We start from the raw sequence: 15,671 nt of genomic DNA on the forward strand, positions 1-15,671 counted from the left end.
AGATGCTGAACATTGCCATCTGAAAATATTGGAGCTTTTGGGAACTGAGCATATCAGTTAGATGTCAATGTGATTTTGCACAGTTTAAAACATGACTAAACACATTATCATCACATTGATATAATGTGTGCAGTCAGAGATTCAGGCTTTCCCATTGAAGTGTCAAAGAACAAACTGCTTTAGAAAAAATATTTTGACCTCTTTTGTGTTCTTAAATATTTTGTTCTCTACTTAACCTCTCAAAAGATAAATGTACGCGTTCCTGAATTTTTCAAAAAAAGTATTGTATGCAGCAGACGAACAGATATCACAATTAAGATAGGACTATGCTATCTAAGCCTAATGATAGAAGCTTCTCAATTATAGTACACTGTTCTTTCAGTCATATTGTGTGAAGATGCATCAGTATAATCAATTGTCAACATTGCCTGATGGCCAATAACTGTCAAAATATCAATAACTACATGAAAAAACATTGCTAGGTGTACCTGATACTGGCTGTAGTCATCATCTGTACTATCTAGTCAGAGTATTCAGGGAGCCTGATGCAGAGAATGGTCATTTGTTATAAGAACAGCAGTTGCTAATATGCCACATCAGTCTGTGACATTTAATGGCAATAACCTGTAAACTCTATTGTCAATCAGCTCATAGGGCTGATGACATGAAGTGGCCAATCTTCCTCACAACTGGATCACGGAGTGCATCCAAGCGGTCTTTTCGGATTCGATTAGATGTAGTTAAGAGAAGACTCGTCAATATCAATTTGCTTAAATATGAACATTTATTGAGTAATAATAAAAGACGAGAAAAGAAAGGAACATTTATTAAGTATATAAAAAGAATGAAAAAGAGAGGCAAAAATCAATCAGCCTCACGCCGTTCTCTCGTTAGGGACTCCTCGAACAACGGCTGGTCTGGAGGCTGAGGTTGTTTCTGGCACCATTCGCAATCCCAGTCCGACATGAAGTCTTGGAACGAAACTCTCTCTCCTATACAATGTAACAAACAGCCAGCAAAGAGAACAGCAGATACAGAAGATAAAACTTCCGGCTAGTACAGTAAAACACAACTACAGTAAAATAACATCATACATGGACTCAAAATTTCTCCAGCTCTCTTCATCTGTATCCGTCTTGAGGATACTTCTTCAATATGTTTCCTCCCTTGCAAGTTTTATGAATGATTGTACCATTGAGTGGTAACTACCTCCATTTGCAAGTACCCCCTTTTGAGCTACAATATACATGGGATCAAACAATACTGTTCTAACGTTCATCAAGCTTTACCTTCAACTTATGTTCCTGCCGTTTATTTTTCCCTGGGCTTCCCTTACCATAGACTCCTAGACCACCCAAGTCTTAGCTCAGCCTTCTTTCACATACACTAACTGTCCTAACACATTATAATTTCACCTACTGGTTTAAACACTAAAGTACATGCATCAAACAAATGGTCAAGATGGGGTATCTGTATATCATCTGATGGGCCCTTTCACTCAGCCCACCATTACTCCTCCCAGAGTTCATATTCTTTCATTTCTGTAACATTTTGACATAATAACCAATCACACTTTTTTTTGATTGCAATTCTTTTTACATCCTTTTCACAGATGCTACTTTCATTGTTTTAATGTCTCTATGGATTTTATGTCAGTGTCATTTAAATTATGTTTTTGTGCTCTTCCAAGCCACACTAATCCTTTCATCAAGTATGTGTACAAGTCTGAGACCTGTTCTTCAGTGCATGTTTTTTTCCATCTCAAGTTTGTTACCCCCAAAGTAACATTCACTTTTGCAGACTTACATTAGTATCCCAAGGCCATTGAGGTTGGTTGGCTCGCCGAGCTGGTTTGTTGTTCCGCAGACGTTTCGTTACCGTGCTTGGTAACATACTCAGTGCAGCCCAAGGCCATGTCACACATTCTTGACTCCCACATGATCTTATCAAATGATCTGTGAGGTTTTACTTATCTCTCCATGAATGGCCCCAATGCCTCGGGTAGCGGCTTGATCACCAAATCAGTTCTCTTAAAAGGAAAGACAAGGACACAAACATCACCAAGAGAAAACTCAGTTTTGTGCTTTCATCTAAACCTCCTTTTCACTACTGTAACATTTTAACCTGAATTGCAGCTTCAACACATTATTCTAATTTTTTTTATCTTCTGCCACCAGTTAATTACTTTGTCTCATCTAATTTTGCAATTCAACTATTACCACCATATCAAATTCCAGAGGTCTGTAGAGATTTGTAGTACATGGAACATAATTGTATAATATTTTAAAAAAGAAGTCAAACATTTGTGTTTGATTCAGGCACAACATACTTTGTTTGTTCTTGCTCCAAGACAATCCATTTTTTTTAAAAACTAACTTCATGACTCATTCTAGATATTTGATATATATCTATGTAAATTTGACCATATTCAATATTCTGTTTATTCCCTTAAAGTTACTCACCATTTTCAAGTATTAAAACCATTAAGACTGCATGCATGCACTTTATCATTTCCCAGAATCCCTTTTAATTTTCGGGTAACTATTCCATTTAAATATTTTACAATACCAGGGCAAGTGAGTTTTAATATAGTTTTTGTCATGATACGTTTAAGTGTACCGAGACTCAGTGGTTTTGAGATTCCTGACATTCACTACAATTAATATTTTCACAGTACTTCTCCAACACTGAAACGTGTTATTGAAAAATGGCTTGATGGATTAATGGTGCCTCATCCATCACTGTATTGTGAAGCTGAAATTCTGCAAACGGGTTCAGCCATCAGTGTCTTCAATTTCTAAAAAAAAACAGACAAGCTCCACGTCAAGCTGAATGGGTTAATTAGTATTAATCTACAAAATGATTCAAAAAGGGGGTGAGGCGTAAACTCCTGCGCATAATTACATCATCTGCCTCTCCTCCTCCTTGAATGAAGGAAAAGCCCAGCCCTTTGTTAAATTTGCCTTTCCTAAACACCTCACCCACATACATGCCCCACGCTGATACAGGCAGATAACACACTTTCAAATCACCATACATTCCTAAAATGCAAACTAAAACTTCAAAGTATCCCCAGATCTGGAGTTCCAGGGAACAAAAAGACACAAATTATACAAGACAACATTTAGCAACCAACAAACAAAGGTGCATTCAAAACAGACCACAAAGAGTTAACACTTTTACACGGTTCAGTGTACTTGCACAGCACAGAAACCTGGCCTCCAATTCTTGCTTTTTCCCATTATAACCATCCCCCATCCTTTCGGTGGTCCTAATTGTGCTAACATGTTAGCTACAGATCTAAATCCAGAGTCTGCCATATTCCACCCTTGAATACGGAAGGTCTCCAGAGCACTGGTTGCTTATCCCTTCTCTTACATGTTTTCCTGAATTGCATCCTTGTCACCAAAAATGTCTTGGATCAGAGTGTATCCAAGCAGTTATTTTCGGATTCGGTTAAACGTAGTTAAGAGAGGGGTCATCAACAGCAACTAGCTTAAATATGAACATTTATTGAGTAATAATAAAAGACAAAAAAAAAGGAACATCTATTAAATAAATAAAAAGAATGAAAAAGAGAGGAAAGAAACAATAAGCGTTATGCCCTTCTGCCCATCGGAGACCCCTCAATCGACGGCTGGCCTGGAAGCTGAGGTTGTTCCTGGCACCATTCACGATCCTGGTCTGAGGTGAAGGCCAGCAACTTGGAACGAAACTCTCTCTCTCTTATACAGTGTAACAAATAGCCAGCACAGAGAATAGCAGATACAGAAGACAAAACTGCTGGCTGGTACAGTAAACACAGCTAGAGAAAAACAAGCTACAGGTGTCATCTTCAGCCCATAAAGGAATGTTCACAGGACTTGTTCAAGGTCATGCAGCTTGTTGAGTATCATCATTAACTTTCCCAGCCTATTTTCCCATCCTATACAATCTATTTTCTCATGCAGCTGTTGAATATCACTATTAACATTCAGTCCTTCGGCCCATCCTTTACAGCCTCAGCTACCATTAAACAAAGAGGGGCAAGGTAACTGGGTAGTCATACTGCTGCTACTTGCCTACAACTTAATGTCTAACAATGTGGTTCTCACTTTTAGCTGTCAATTTCTTCACCATCTCCCACGCGTCCATCCATTGACCATTGACCATTGCCCATGCCCTGACACATCAAAACTCAGTTTTGTAAAAGCCTGCCAACCAGATGAAATCAAGTCCAAATCCTTCTAAGGCTGTACAAATTTTTGTTCCATCCTTCATTTAGCACCTCCTTTAATGGTCCACATTTTGCCTTGATGCTATTTACACTCTTATCACTATCCTCATCAAAATTGAACCTTGAATTCTGAATGAATATGCAAACAAGCAGATCTCAGGCTCAAAATCTCCCCTCCCCCTACCACATCCCAAAACCAGCCCAGCTCGTCCCCGCCTCCCTAACCTGTTCTTCCTCCCACCTATCCCCTCCTCCTACCTCAAGCTGCACCCCCATTTCCTACCTACTAACCTCATCCCACCCCCTTGACCTATCCGTCCTCCCTGGACTGACCTATCTCCTCCCTACCTCCCCACCTACACTCACCTTTACTGGCTCCATCCCCGCCTCTTTGACCTGTCTGTTTCCTCTCCACCTATCTTCTCCTCTATCCATCGTCTAACCGCCTCCCCCTCTCTCCCTATTTATTTCAGAACCCCCTTCCCCTCCCCCATTACTGATGAAGGGTCTAGGCCCGAAACGTCAGCCTTCCTGCTCCTATGATGCTGCTTGGCCTGCTGTGTTCATCCAGCTCTACACCTTGTTATCACAGGATAATGAATACTCTTAGCACATTACCGTTCTGGTAAGATTTACATAAATGTTTAGCACCAGAATTTTAGAATTGCACATTACAGAAGGAGGCATATGGCCCTTCACATTGGTGTCGGGTCTCCTTCGACTATTGACAATTTCATCCCCTACCCTTTCCCAGTCCACTTCAAATTACTTTTTTCAAATATTAATCCATTTTCCTTTTACAAACTATTACAAATCCTGTTTGTACAATTTGTTCTGGTATGTCATTCCATCTTCTAACAGCCCTCATCAAATAAAGTTCTCTTATGCTGTACCACTTCTCTTTTTAATGATAATCATTTATACCGTATCAGTGACTATCCTACAGTAGTATGAAACAAAGAACTGCTGATAGTGGAGACCTAAAATAAACAAAAACAGAAAATGCTGGAGAAACTCATCAGGTATGGCAGCATCAGAACAACAAAAAACCATTGAGGGTTGTTTCACACACTTTGGCATGTCCTCAGACTGTAGACCATATATTCCACCTTTAGATTAACTTGCTTGCTAACTGCTCAAGCACTGTGCACCATGTCATATCTATGAAAATATACTAACAATGAATCCCTGAAGAGTTATTGATTATTATATCATTAGCAATTATATGACCAAATCCATTACCTATGTTGAGACAAGTGGTTTTGCTTATTGTAAACAAAAACATATATGGTTGGGGAAACTCAGCAGGTCTGCCAGCATCAGAACAACAAAAAAACATTGAGGGTTTTTTCATGCATTTTGGCATGTCCTAAGACTGTAGACCATATGTTCCAACTATAGATTAACTTCTTACTAACTGCACAAGCACTGTGCACCACGTTGTATCTATGAAAATGTACAAATAATCAATGTACAAACAATTAAACAGGTCTGGAAGCCTCTATAGAGAGAAAGCAGAGTTAATGTTCCAGGTCCAGTGACCCTTCTTCAGAAGCTTCTTCAGATCCTTCTTCTGATCTGAAGGAGGGTCACTGGATGCTGCTAGACTTGCTGAATTTTCCAGCCATTTCTGTTTTTGTTTCTGATTTCCCGCATCTGCAGACTTTTGGTTTTTGTTTATTTTAAGTTAAATTATCATGTGGAGTTGGCATTGCTAAGTCAGTATTAACTGGAACAACTGTAAGAAATAAAATCATATGTTAAATGTCCTTCACAGCTTTGACTTTTACTTGGTGCATTTGCCCTTTGGGAGTAACCAACTCCTGTGCTGTATATTTGAAAGTTAAAGCTGTCGACACTTCATACGTGCTACTTGGTGAGAGCAAAGTTCACAGCAAGTCATTTGAAAGACCTTGAGTTAATTGAAAGTCATATCCTATTTTCTTTAGTTGTCACAGTAAAGGAGGAAAAAAATTCCCCAAAATGTTTTGTTTCACAATCCATGACACTTTTGCCTAAAAAGTTACAAATTATTACAATGCATTTTGTATTTATTCTGCCTTCTTGCATCACAGTGTTTAGATTTTATAAGCGCAATGTAAATGCAAGCAATTCCAAACTAATACTGGGAATAATCTTGATGTTCATCTATATTACAATCTCAGTAAGCTTGAATTCATTCAAAACTCGATGACCTGAATCCTAATTCCCATGAAGGAAATAATTTTACACTGGCTGATGAACAGTCTGCCAGGTGGTGGTTATGGTGAGTTGGTTGTTGGTGGTAATGTCATGTAAAATTCCCTAGGTAGCTTTCTGCTACCCTCTCGTCTGCCCTTGACCTGTCTACAATATTGCATGGTGGTGGTCTATATATTTTCTAAGCAACCTGTTCAGAGATATTATTACACACTTCTGGAACAGGTTGGACTTGAACCTTGGTCTCTTGGCCCAAAGTTAAGGACACCACCACTGCACAAATACCCCTCCCTGAGGCAATCTATCTCCCCTTGTCTCAGTTAATGTCCTTAAATAGCTAGTTTATGGCCAATTCTCATCCAGCCTCAATTTTGATGCTGGTAGAAGGAGTTCATGGTCAGGGAAAATGCACTGAAGCTTATACTGTTTGGGTCTTGGATGGGATGAGGAATGGTGCTAGGACCCCCTTTTTGTACCCACCACTAGTCCACCAAGCTTTTACTTCCACCGGTGCTTCCTCCCTCCTTCCCAGTGCAAGTATTTTGTGCACCCCTCTAATATTCTTTTTTCCTACATCCCTTTAGAGTTAGTTTAAAACCAACAACACTAGCAAAACACCCACACGGAATTCAGTCCTGGCTCTGTTCAGTTGCAATCCATCTGCATTGTACAGGTGCTACCTACCCCAATGCCAGTCATGGTCTCACAAGAATCTAACGTCTTCCCTCACACTCCATTATTCCCCCACACAATCCTCTGCCTATCCTCTTCACATGCACGTGGCACTGGGAGTAATCCACAGGTTAATAATTTTGAGATCCTGCTTGTTAATTCTCTCCCTAGCTTCTTAGTTTCTGATTACAGAACCATATTCTCATTTCTACCTACGTTGTTACTACAAACGTAGGCTGTGTCTGGCTGTTCTTCCTCCCCAGAAATATGTCCTGCAATTGTTCTTTGACATACTTGACAATTGCATCAGAAAAGCAATATGCCTTCAGAAGCAAGATGGCTTCAGAAACTCTTGTCTTTTTCCCTATCTAAAGAATCCCCTACAGGTACCATCCTTCCACTATTCTTTTTTGCCTCCTTTGCAGTTGGCCAAGGGCTTGGCTCTTGATGTACTCATCCAAGGTTTTACTGCCCACTCCAGCATCCAGAATGGAAAATCAGTTAAGTGAATGGAACCTCTGAGGACTCCTGCACTACCTGCCCATTTCTCTTGCACTGTGTGGTAGCTGCTCATTTCCTATCTGCCTGCTTGCCTCTAACTCATAGTTTGACGACCTTGTGGTTAATATTGTTTTCTCTGTGTTGCGAGAACACCCCATTTCTTGTCTTGAACTCACTGGAGTTACATCTAAGTAGGAGGAAGGAGGTCCTCCTCCTTGTTGATGGATGCAAACTCCCTGAGGACCTTAAGGCCAAGAACATCCTACTGAGGCTCTGGCACCAATGCTGGAATCAATTCAATAACTCGATCAAAGCTGCTAAGGTAACACTCTCATTTGTAACTTTTTGACCCTTAATTAGATTACCTAATTATTCCAGAAACCCATTGTTGTTGTTCTTTCCATCTCTTTCCTCCAATCACAGCAGTAGACTTCTCCCTCTACATGTAAACTCTGTATCTGTAATTTCTCTCACAGTTAATAGCAGCCTGTAGCAAGGAGAAGCTACTTCTTCATCTCACTACGCACACAATATTATGCAACTACAGGCATCTTTACATCTGTTCAATATGCTTACACGTACATCAAGACAAACTGATAAATAGTGACTGACAGAGATGCCCAGAATTAGAACAGCATTACCAGAAATGCAAGTTCTTATGTCAGTGCAGAGCACCAATGGTTGGTGTGATGGAGTGCAGGTCTGTCTATGTACCCAGCAGACACCAAGTGTCCTGGACTTGGCAGCCACCATCCTGTTCATCAAGGCAGCCAGATGCTCACATCCCAGAGGCAATACAGTACAGACAGCATAATTAGCTCCTTCAACCATTAAGTCAGTTTCCCACATGCCTCTCTCAACACAGTGCACTGTTCCTCTGTCTGTCTGTGCACTTGAATGAAATTATTAATGGTTGTGACCATAGGGTGCCTGCCTGCCTAAGGCTGAGCACATACCAGGTCTCTGGTAGACCTCTGTGTTCTAGCAACTTGGGGAGCCCTTCCAGCTGTAGACATGTGCCAGTGAAGTGCTCACCAGAACTTGATCCATACTATAATTTAGCAAACATAGCCACTGAGGTATCAAGCTGGTGGAGGGTTCAGGAGGCAGCCTTGTTGGTGCTTCGTCTGACTGATCTGTGGCTTCCTCATCAGAGGCAGTCAAGGAGGAGTTGTCCTGAAGGGCTGGTTTCTTTGTGACAGAGACTGCGCAGGTGCCAGCTCGGGACAAGTGAGAGAATGGTTTGCAAAACTGGTACAGATGGTTGGACATATTAAAAATACCTTCACATCGGTGGCAATGGAAGAGCAGCACAGCAAGTGACAATGAGCCTCATTTAGTTGCCTGGACATGGAGTTCTCGGCATCACCAAATGACCAGTGACAGTGCTCTCGTGCTGAGGTGACATTTCTCTTTTGGGGAGGTGGTGAAAAAAATATTGGGCTCCCAACCGTCCATCTTGCCCTTCCCACTCTATTGTGGGCAGTTTTCTCCTGAAATGAATGGTAGGGATTGATCAAGATGAAAGTGGCTGACATAACCATTTTCCAGGTGCAGTTAGAGAAAAGGTGGTGGGGTGCGCCGAATGAATGAGTAGGAAACAAAGGAAACATATCAGATTAGTAGTGTGAGCGGGTGGCTTAATTAAGAGCAATTGAGGGAAGATGCTGTATGCTATTGTGAGAATGGGAGACCATGAGCCTTGATGGGATATTTTGATTTCAGACGAATGCCCTTGCTCTGATTGGAAGGTCAGTCCTGTCAGCCTTGTGGTCATTCAATGTTTCTCTTCTCAGCTCTCTTTCAGTGTTCATGCACACCATCTTAAAACCAGGCATAGCCTCATGTGCTGTTTGGCTATCCAATCATCTCCCTGGCCATCTCTAACAGATGGTGTGCTGAGTGCAAGGAAACAGTTCATGGGAAGGACTGGGTCTTGTCCAATGTAAGGAACACTTTGAAGAATAGCCTGTGGATGAGTGTGGGTAAACATAATCTTTTTCCATAAGGTACTCAGGCCACTTTCGTTTACTCTCAAGAGACAAGGACCACAGATGGTCATATGAAGTGTGATTGAATCATTCTCATTGTCCATTACCTTCTGAATAATAGGGGGAAATCGAAGTGGTGCAGCACTTAGCAATGCTGTAATCCTTGCTCCCTTATCATCGCCATCTGCTGCTAGAAGTTTCATTCAAAATCCATTTGGAGTTGTTAAATGAGGTTCTTCGATTTGAGTTCAATATTTTTAGGGCAACATGCATTATCAGGCACTTGATAAAAGATTTTGCACATTAAAATACTTAATTAGCTAACAAATGGGGCATTGCACATCAATGAATCTAGTAAATGGTTACTGCATCATGGCTTTGCCTGCAGCACTGAAGGTGACTGTGGCCCTGAATTTATATTCCTTGTTCATTCTGTGATCAAGTACATGATATTAGCAATATTAATCAAATCTGCTGAGTGTGCCAGGATCATAAACTTACCAAACATTGAACACAAAGAAACCCAAAAACAATGTGATTGATAATGAACCAAAATGTTTCCTGAAGCTAATAATCACCTCGTACATATCCTGTAGCGCCTGCCTTTGTCTCATCAATTTTGGTGCTTCAGCAACCGCAGAATAAAAGATAGACAGTGTTTATGCTTTTGATAAGGATACCCAAGTGAACCATGGTTAGTGAACTTGGGAAGGACCAATCTGTGATGACCCAGTTGCAGACTGCAACAGCTTGGCTGTGGCCAGCAAAGTTTGACCTCTATCATTGTCTGATACCAGGACAAGCACTGATTGAGATGTTGATGTGGCATCAGGCATGTTATCAACCTGAGAGAAAACAACATGACCCTGTCCTTTGGGACAACAGCCACTAACCTCAGCATTTGCAGTGAGCTGAGAGCAAATTCCAGTGTGATATGTAAAATAACTTCAGACAGGCCAATATCCTGTCACCAAGTCACCCTTTATTTACATATGGAGAGTCCTTGACATTGATCGAGCTCCCTCTGAGCCAACTGTCAGAGTGAACAGAGCTTCTGACATTCCTGTTTATATCTGTCAGCCAGGTCTCCCTGATTGGACCAGATTCACAGCCTCAATTAGGGAACTCATATTCTATGAGGTCCACCCGGCTAACCTCATTACAATCACTACAATATGATTGCATCGCCAATTCTGCCCAGGCTTTCCATCAGGTTTTGTAAACTTGTGGAAATAATGGATCCCAGAACTTGATCACCAGTAGCTTGAATTTGGCTGATAGGGTTAGGATTACATCCCCAGGACTGAGGACCCGACTGCAGCGTGTATAGACTTGCTCAGATACTCCACAGTTGACTCTATTGCCTTAATGCTGTAGGTTGGGATCCTACAGAAGTTAAAGTGGGCTCCTCAACACTCCCTGTCATAGTGCAGACATTTCCTGACAGGAAATCCAAGGCACCAAAACAATTGCATCTCCATCCACACGATACTGCCAAATGTGTTGAATTTCTCCAGTACTTTCTGTTTTTATTTCAGATTTACAGCATCTGCAGTATTTTGCTTTCATTACACATTTTACACCTCTTCTGATTTGTACTTCTATTGGCTTGGAATGTGCTAGGATTTTGATGAACACTATCCTTACCCCTCTGTATCTGACCAGAAGCAGCGATTGATGCATAAGTTCAGGAATTGCATTTAAACATTCACTGTTCCATACTGTAGGCCTCCAGATAAATGACAGATCTCAAGATCTTTCAATGCTGTTTTTTTTCAGAATGATTTGCAATCATGATTGCTTCACAAACTCACAGCAAATTATGGGTGAAAAAGGAGTTGCATACTCTGTCCAGCAAAAACTCCTTCGCTAAAAAAGTTATTATTGCATTTAAGTTTATGTAAACACAATTCTTGTAAAAGATATTTAAAACTTAACAAATAAATTACAGATAGGCTGTTCTATTGTGATATTTTCTTTTGCAGTCCACTTGTTATTTGTAATACATTTCCATAAATGTGAAGAACAAAATGAAAATATATAGTTATTGTAAAAGCAGATTTCAACTCACATATAAAATTCTTTACCTACAGCTTTTTCCCTCCAAATTCTATGTAAAGATTTACACCTTCTCAAAATTCAAAAAGAATTTCGCAATCCACCTTCAAATAACAAACAGCCCAGTGTGAGGTATAAGAATAAGACCCTATTGCGTGAGTTTCTATATCTCTGGTGCAAATGTACAAATGCAACGTGGAGCTAAATTATACACAACAACATATCAAGTTGACATAGTTCCAAGGCAGAAGGGAAGCAAGAAGGAAAAGATGAAAGTAAACTTTCTAGTTTAACTTTTGAAAAATCTATTACTCATAATATAGAACTTAACCGTTAGAAAACCAACTGCAATTTTGCTAGCTTCTTTGCCTGTGCATTTTTTCAGTGACTATTCATTGTGAATTGCCCTAAATACTGTCTTACATCTGGTGTATGAAAAGCAGCACACTCCTCTAAACACTGCCCCGGCAGGGGGGTTTGGTGTCATCTCAGCAGAGTGTAAACAATTGAGGTATATATGAAACTGAGTCTAAAAAAAACTATGAACAGTGCAACTTTCCACAACAAAAATGCTAGTCTATCATATCATATCACACTTCAGAATAATTTGAATATGTATGATGTGTTTTCTGATTAATTTCAATACATTAAACCATCCACTGATATTTAATTATGCAAAATTATTTTCTGTAGCTTTCATATTTATCATGCACAAAGTAAAATTGTTGAATTACTACTGAGGCTGCATTCTTTCTACAAACACAGTAAACATTCAATCTCATTGTTATCAGGCGTACAACTTCAGTATTCATCAGAGGATCCCCATGCAAATCAGTTGCATATGTTTGAAGCCCAGCTGGATCAGCAACGGCAACATAGAAAAATGAAACACTTCCAGTTAGCAACAGCAAAGCTCCTATTATATGGCAGATCCTTAATAATGTAATCTGACTGCAAAGGTTTCATATTTTCATTTTGAACATTCCCACTGCATAGATCAGTCATTCTCACATTGAAAAGTCAACTCACTTGCTTCAATATAAAACTATTAGGATTAATTAAATAGGTAGGGGATCTTTGTTCCAGAGAAGGCTATGTGGTGGCTTAATAAGGGTCCTTAAAATTATGAAGGATTTAAAGTAGAGTCATAGTCATACAACACAGAAATAGACCCTTTGGTTAAACTTGTCCATGCTGACCAAGTTTCCCACGCCAACTTGCCTGCATTTGGCCCATATCCCTCTAATCCTTTTCTATTCATGTGCCTGTCCAAATATCTTTTAAATGTTGTAACTGTACCTGCCTCTAGCACTTCTTCTGGCAATTCGTTCCACATACAAACCATTCTCTGTGTGAAAAAGTTGCCCCTCAGATACCATTTAAATCTTTCTCCTCTCATCTTAAAAATACGGTCCCTAGGGAACTCCCCTCACCCAGGGGAAAAGAGCTTTGCTATTCACTATGTTTATCTATGCCCCTCATGATTTTATAAACCTCTATGAGGTCACCCCTCAACCTTCTTCGCTCCAGTGAAAGAAGTCCCAGCCTATGCAGTGTCTCCTTGTAACTCAAATCTCCAGTGCCAGCAACATCCTGGTAAATATTTTCTGAACCCTCTCCAATTTAATAATATCCTTCTTATAGCAGGATGACCATAACAGCACACAGTACTCCATAGGAGGCCTGACCAACATCCTGTACAACCTCAACATGACATCCTGACTCCTATACTGGCCTGAGCATACTGCCAATGGGTAAAGTAAGAGCAACACCCATAGTTTGATTACATATTTCCACTTGTGAGGGAACCCAAAACTAGAGGCTGTAATTTTATGACAACAATAGTTTGGTATTAAACTTTTTTAACCCAGGGATATGGAAAGGAGTAGAATACTATGCAGACGGTCTAGATGAAGCCAAGTGGAATGATGGTCAAGGTGGCATAAACACTGGCATATGCTATTGGAGCTGGATGTTCTATATATGTGCTGACAATTCTATCATAGTTCTTATAATCAAAAGAATCAACTTTCATTGGAACTGTGGGGGTAAATTAACTTTATTACATCTACATAGATATGCATGGGTTAGATAATTTGGAAACATGCCTGAAGCTTAAGGAACATTTTAAATAAGAGCAATTTACCTCGCAATAAGTTGGGTCCTGGTTGGTAAAGTGCCCACTGGGATGGGGGGGTAGGGGATAACCAGGTGGACTACCAGGTGGATAGGATGCTGTGGGAAGAGGGCACAGTGCCAAGTGGATGGGGGCAATGTGACCAGGGGATGGGTATCTGATGCAGTGTTTAGGATAGGTCAGCGTGGGCAGGTGAAATCAAGTCTAGCAGTGGTGAGGGGTGGTTTGGGTCAGTTCCATTGGGAATAGGTGGCTGTATCCAGTAGGAGAGGTTCAGTCAGTGTCCAGCATGGGGCAAGGACTGCTTGAGTCCCAGAGCATGGGGGTGGCCAGGGTGCATAAGTGTCTGGGGGAGTTTGAGTTGTGTGTGGTAAGTATGGTGTCACTTTAAGTTACTCAAGAGATGGACTATGTAATCAATATTCTGAATTTTCCTTATTAAATATTTTACTTCATTTCATCAGAACCTCCTGAAGTCTTTGATTTAAATGGAGACTTTTGGAGTGTTCCAGGCAGAGGAATTGCCCAGCAGAAAATGCAACTTCCCAGTCAATTCCTTTGGAGTGTGCTAAGATGGTGATTCTGCAACGCCCCCTTGTGCAACTCCCATTTACAATGGGAAAACAACGCAGTCTGACAAACAGAAAATCTGTCCCCGTGTCTCGTGAACTTCAGGGAACGTTTTGTAGAAGGAGGTAAGTTAGTGATGAATAGTGAAGTATTAGATATAATTGAGTTGTTTTTGTCAGAAGATATTTGATCAGCCGCAAAGAATGAAACAGAATTTAAAGCTGGTGGACTTAATGGAAAATTAACCTGACTGAAATCCAGTAGAACAATAAAAGCTAAACCAAGAAATTATTATCATACTTAGTTCTTTATTTCTCATGTGAAATGCCTTGCAATGTTTCATGACTTTTAAGGTGTTGCATAAAAATGCAATGGTAGAAGCGACAGATGCAGCAACAGCTATGGCTGATCCATAGGAATAAACTTTTCACCTCCTAATATTTTTCTAGTGCTTCTCAAAAGGCTTAAAATTACACTGAAACAAAGGAATGAAATGTGTCATGAAAATCATTAATTGTTGTCTGTTAATATCACTACATTGCTTTCTCACATCAGCAGTGATTATAAATAAGATTACTGTCTGACAGTTATGACTGATGTTATTTGAAAGAGATATCTTCTGGGGCCCTTATTATCACATTAATTACACCTAACATGGTGAAGAAAAATCCTTCCAATATTCTGACACTGCTGATGATACTAAGTTACGTGGACAAGTATAAATGAAATTGATAACAAGCAAGAAGCATATGAACTAATCAATAGGGTGAACCAATAAATGAAAGATTGATTTTAAGACAATACACATATAACAAGAATGAAATATGACATATACATAAATATAGAATATATGATTTGTGAATGAATTGGATTTGGACATTCTGACTTTTTTTAAATGCATTTATGGGATGCAGGCATTCCTGTATGAGGATGGCATACAATATTGGAGATTGAGCATTTCTGGATGCCAATGTAGCCAAACGTATCATCTCTAGCTCCCTGTAGTCTTACTAATTATGTCAAGTACCCAATGTCACTTCTAACCTCCTGTTATCATGCAATAAACTACATTTTGTTATTAAGATAAGTACCTCTTCTTGGGTAAGACTCCCTAGCGGTTCATTCTCTACCCTGTTAACCAAGAAGGTCCTTAGATTCAGTATAGAAAGAAGGATTGATGGTAACCCTCTACCTCAACCATTAGTTGGTTCCATAAGACATTTGACATGGTGATCAGCTATGGGATTGTTTCTTAAATATATTACGATAAGGAAACAATGAAAAGTTCTGTTTGATCTCAGAGGTAAAAAACAGTTAGAGGACAAGT

At 40.0% G+C, this 15,671-nt stretch overlaps 1 long non-coding RNA gene across 1 annotated transcript; it reads right to left on the reverse strand.

Annotated features, from left to right (window-relative positions):
- Positions 1–878: 878 nt before the first annotated feature.
- LOC125484557 lies at positions 879–3,670 on the reverse strand. Its single transcript, XR_007263397.1, has 3 exons — positions 3,379–3,670; positions 1,807–2,797; positions 879–992 (listed from the first exon to the last, which is right to left on the reverse strand). It is a non-coding gene; the product is annotated as an uncharacterized LOC125484557 (long non-coding RNA).
- Between the last annotated feature and the right edge of the window lie 12,001 nt (positions 3,671–15,671).

Source organism: Rhincodon typus, chromosome 12 (genome assembly GCF_021869965.1).
Source record: "Rhincodon typus isolate 14 chromosome 12, sRhiTyp1.1, whole genome shotgun sequence".
Taxonomy (NCBI): Eukaryota; Metazoa; Chordata; class Chondrichthyes; order Orectolobiformes; family Rhincodontidae; genus Rhincodon; species Rhincodon typus.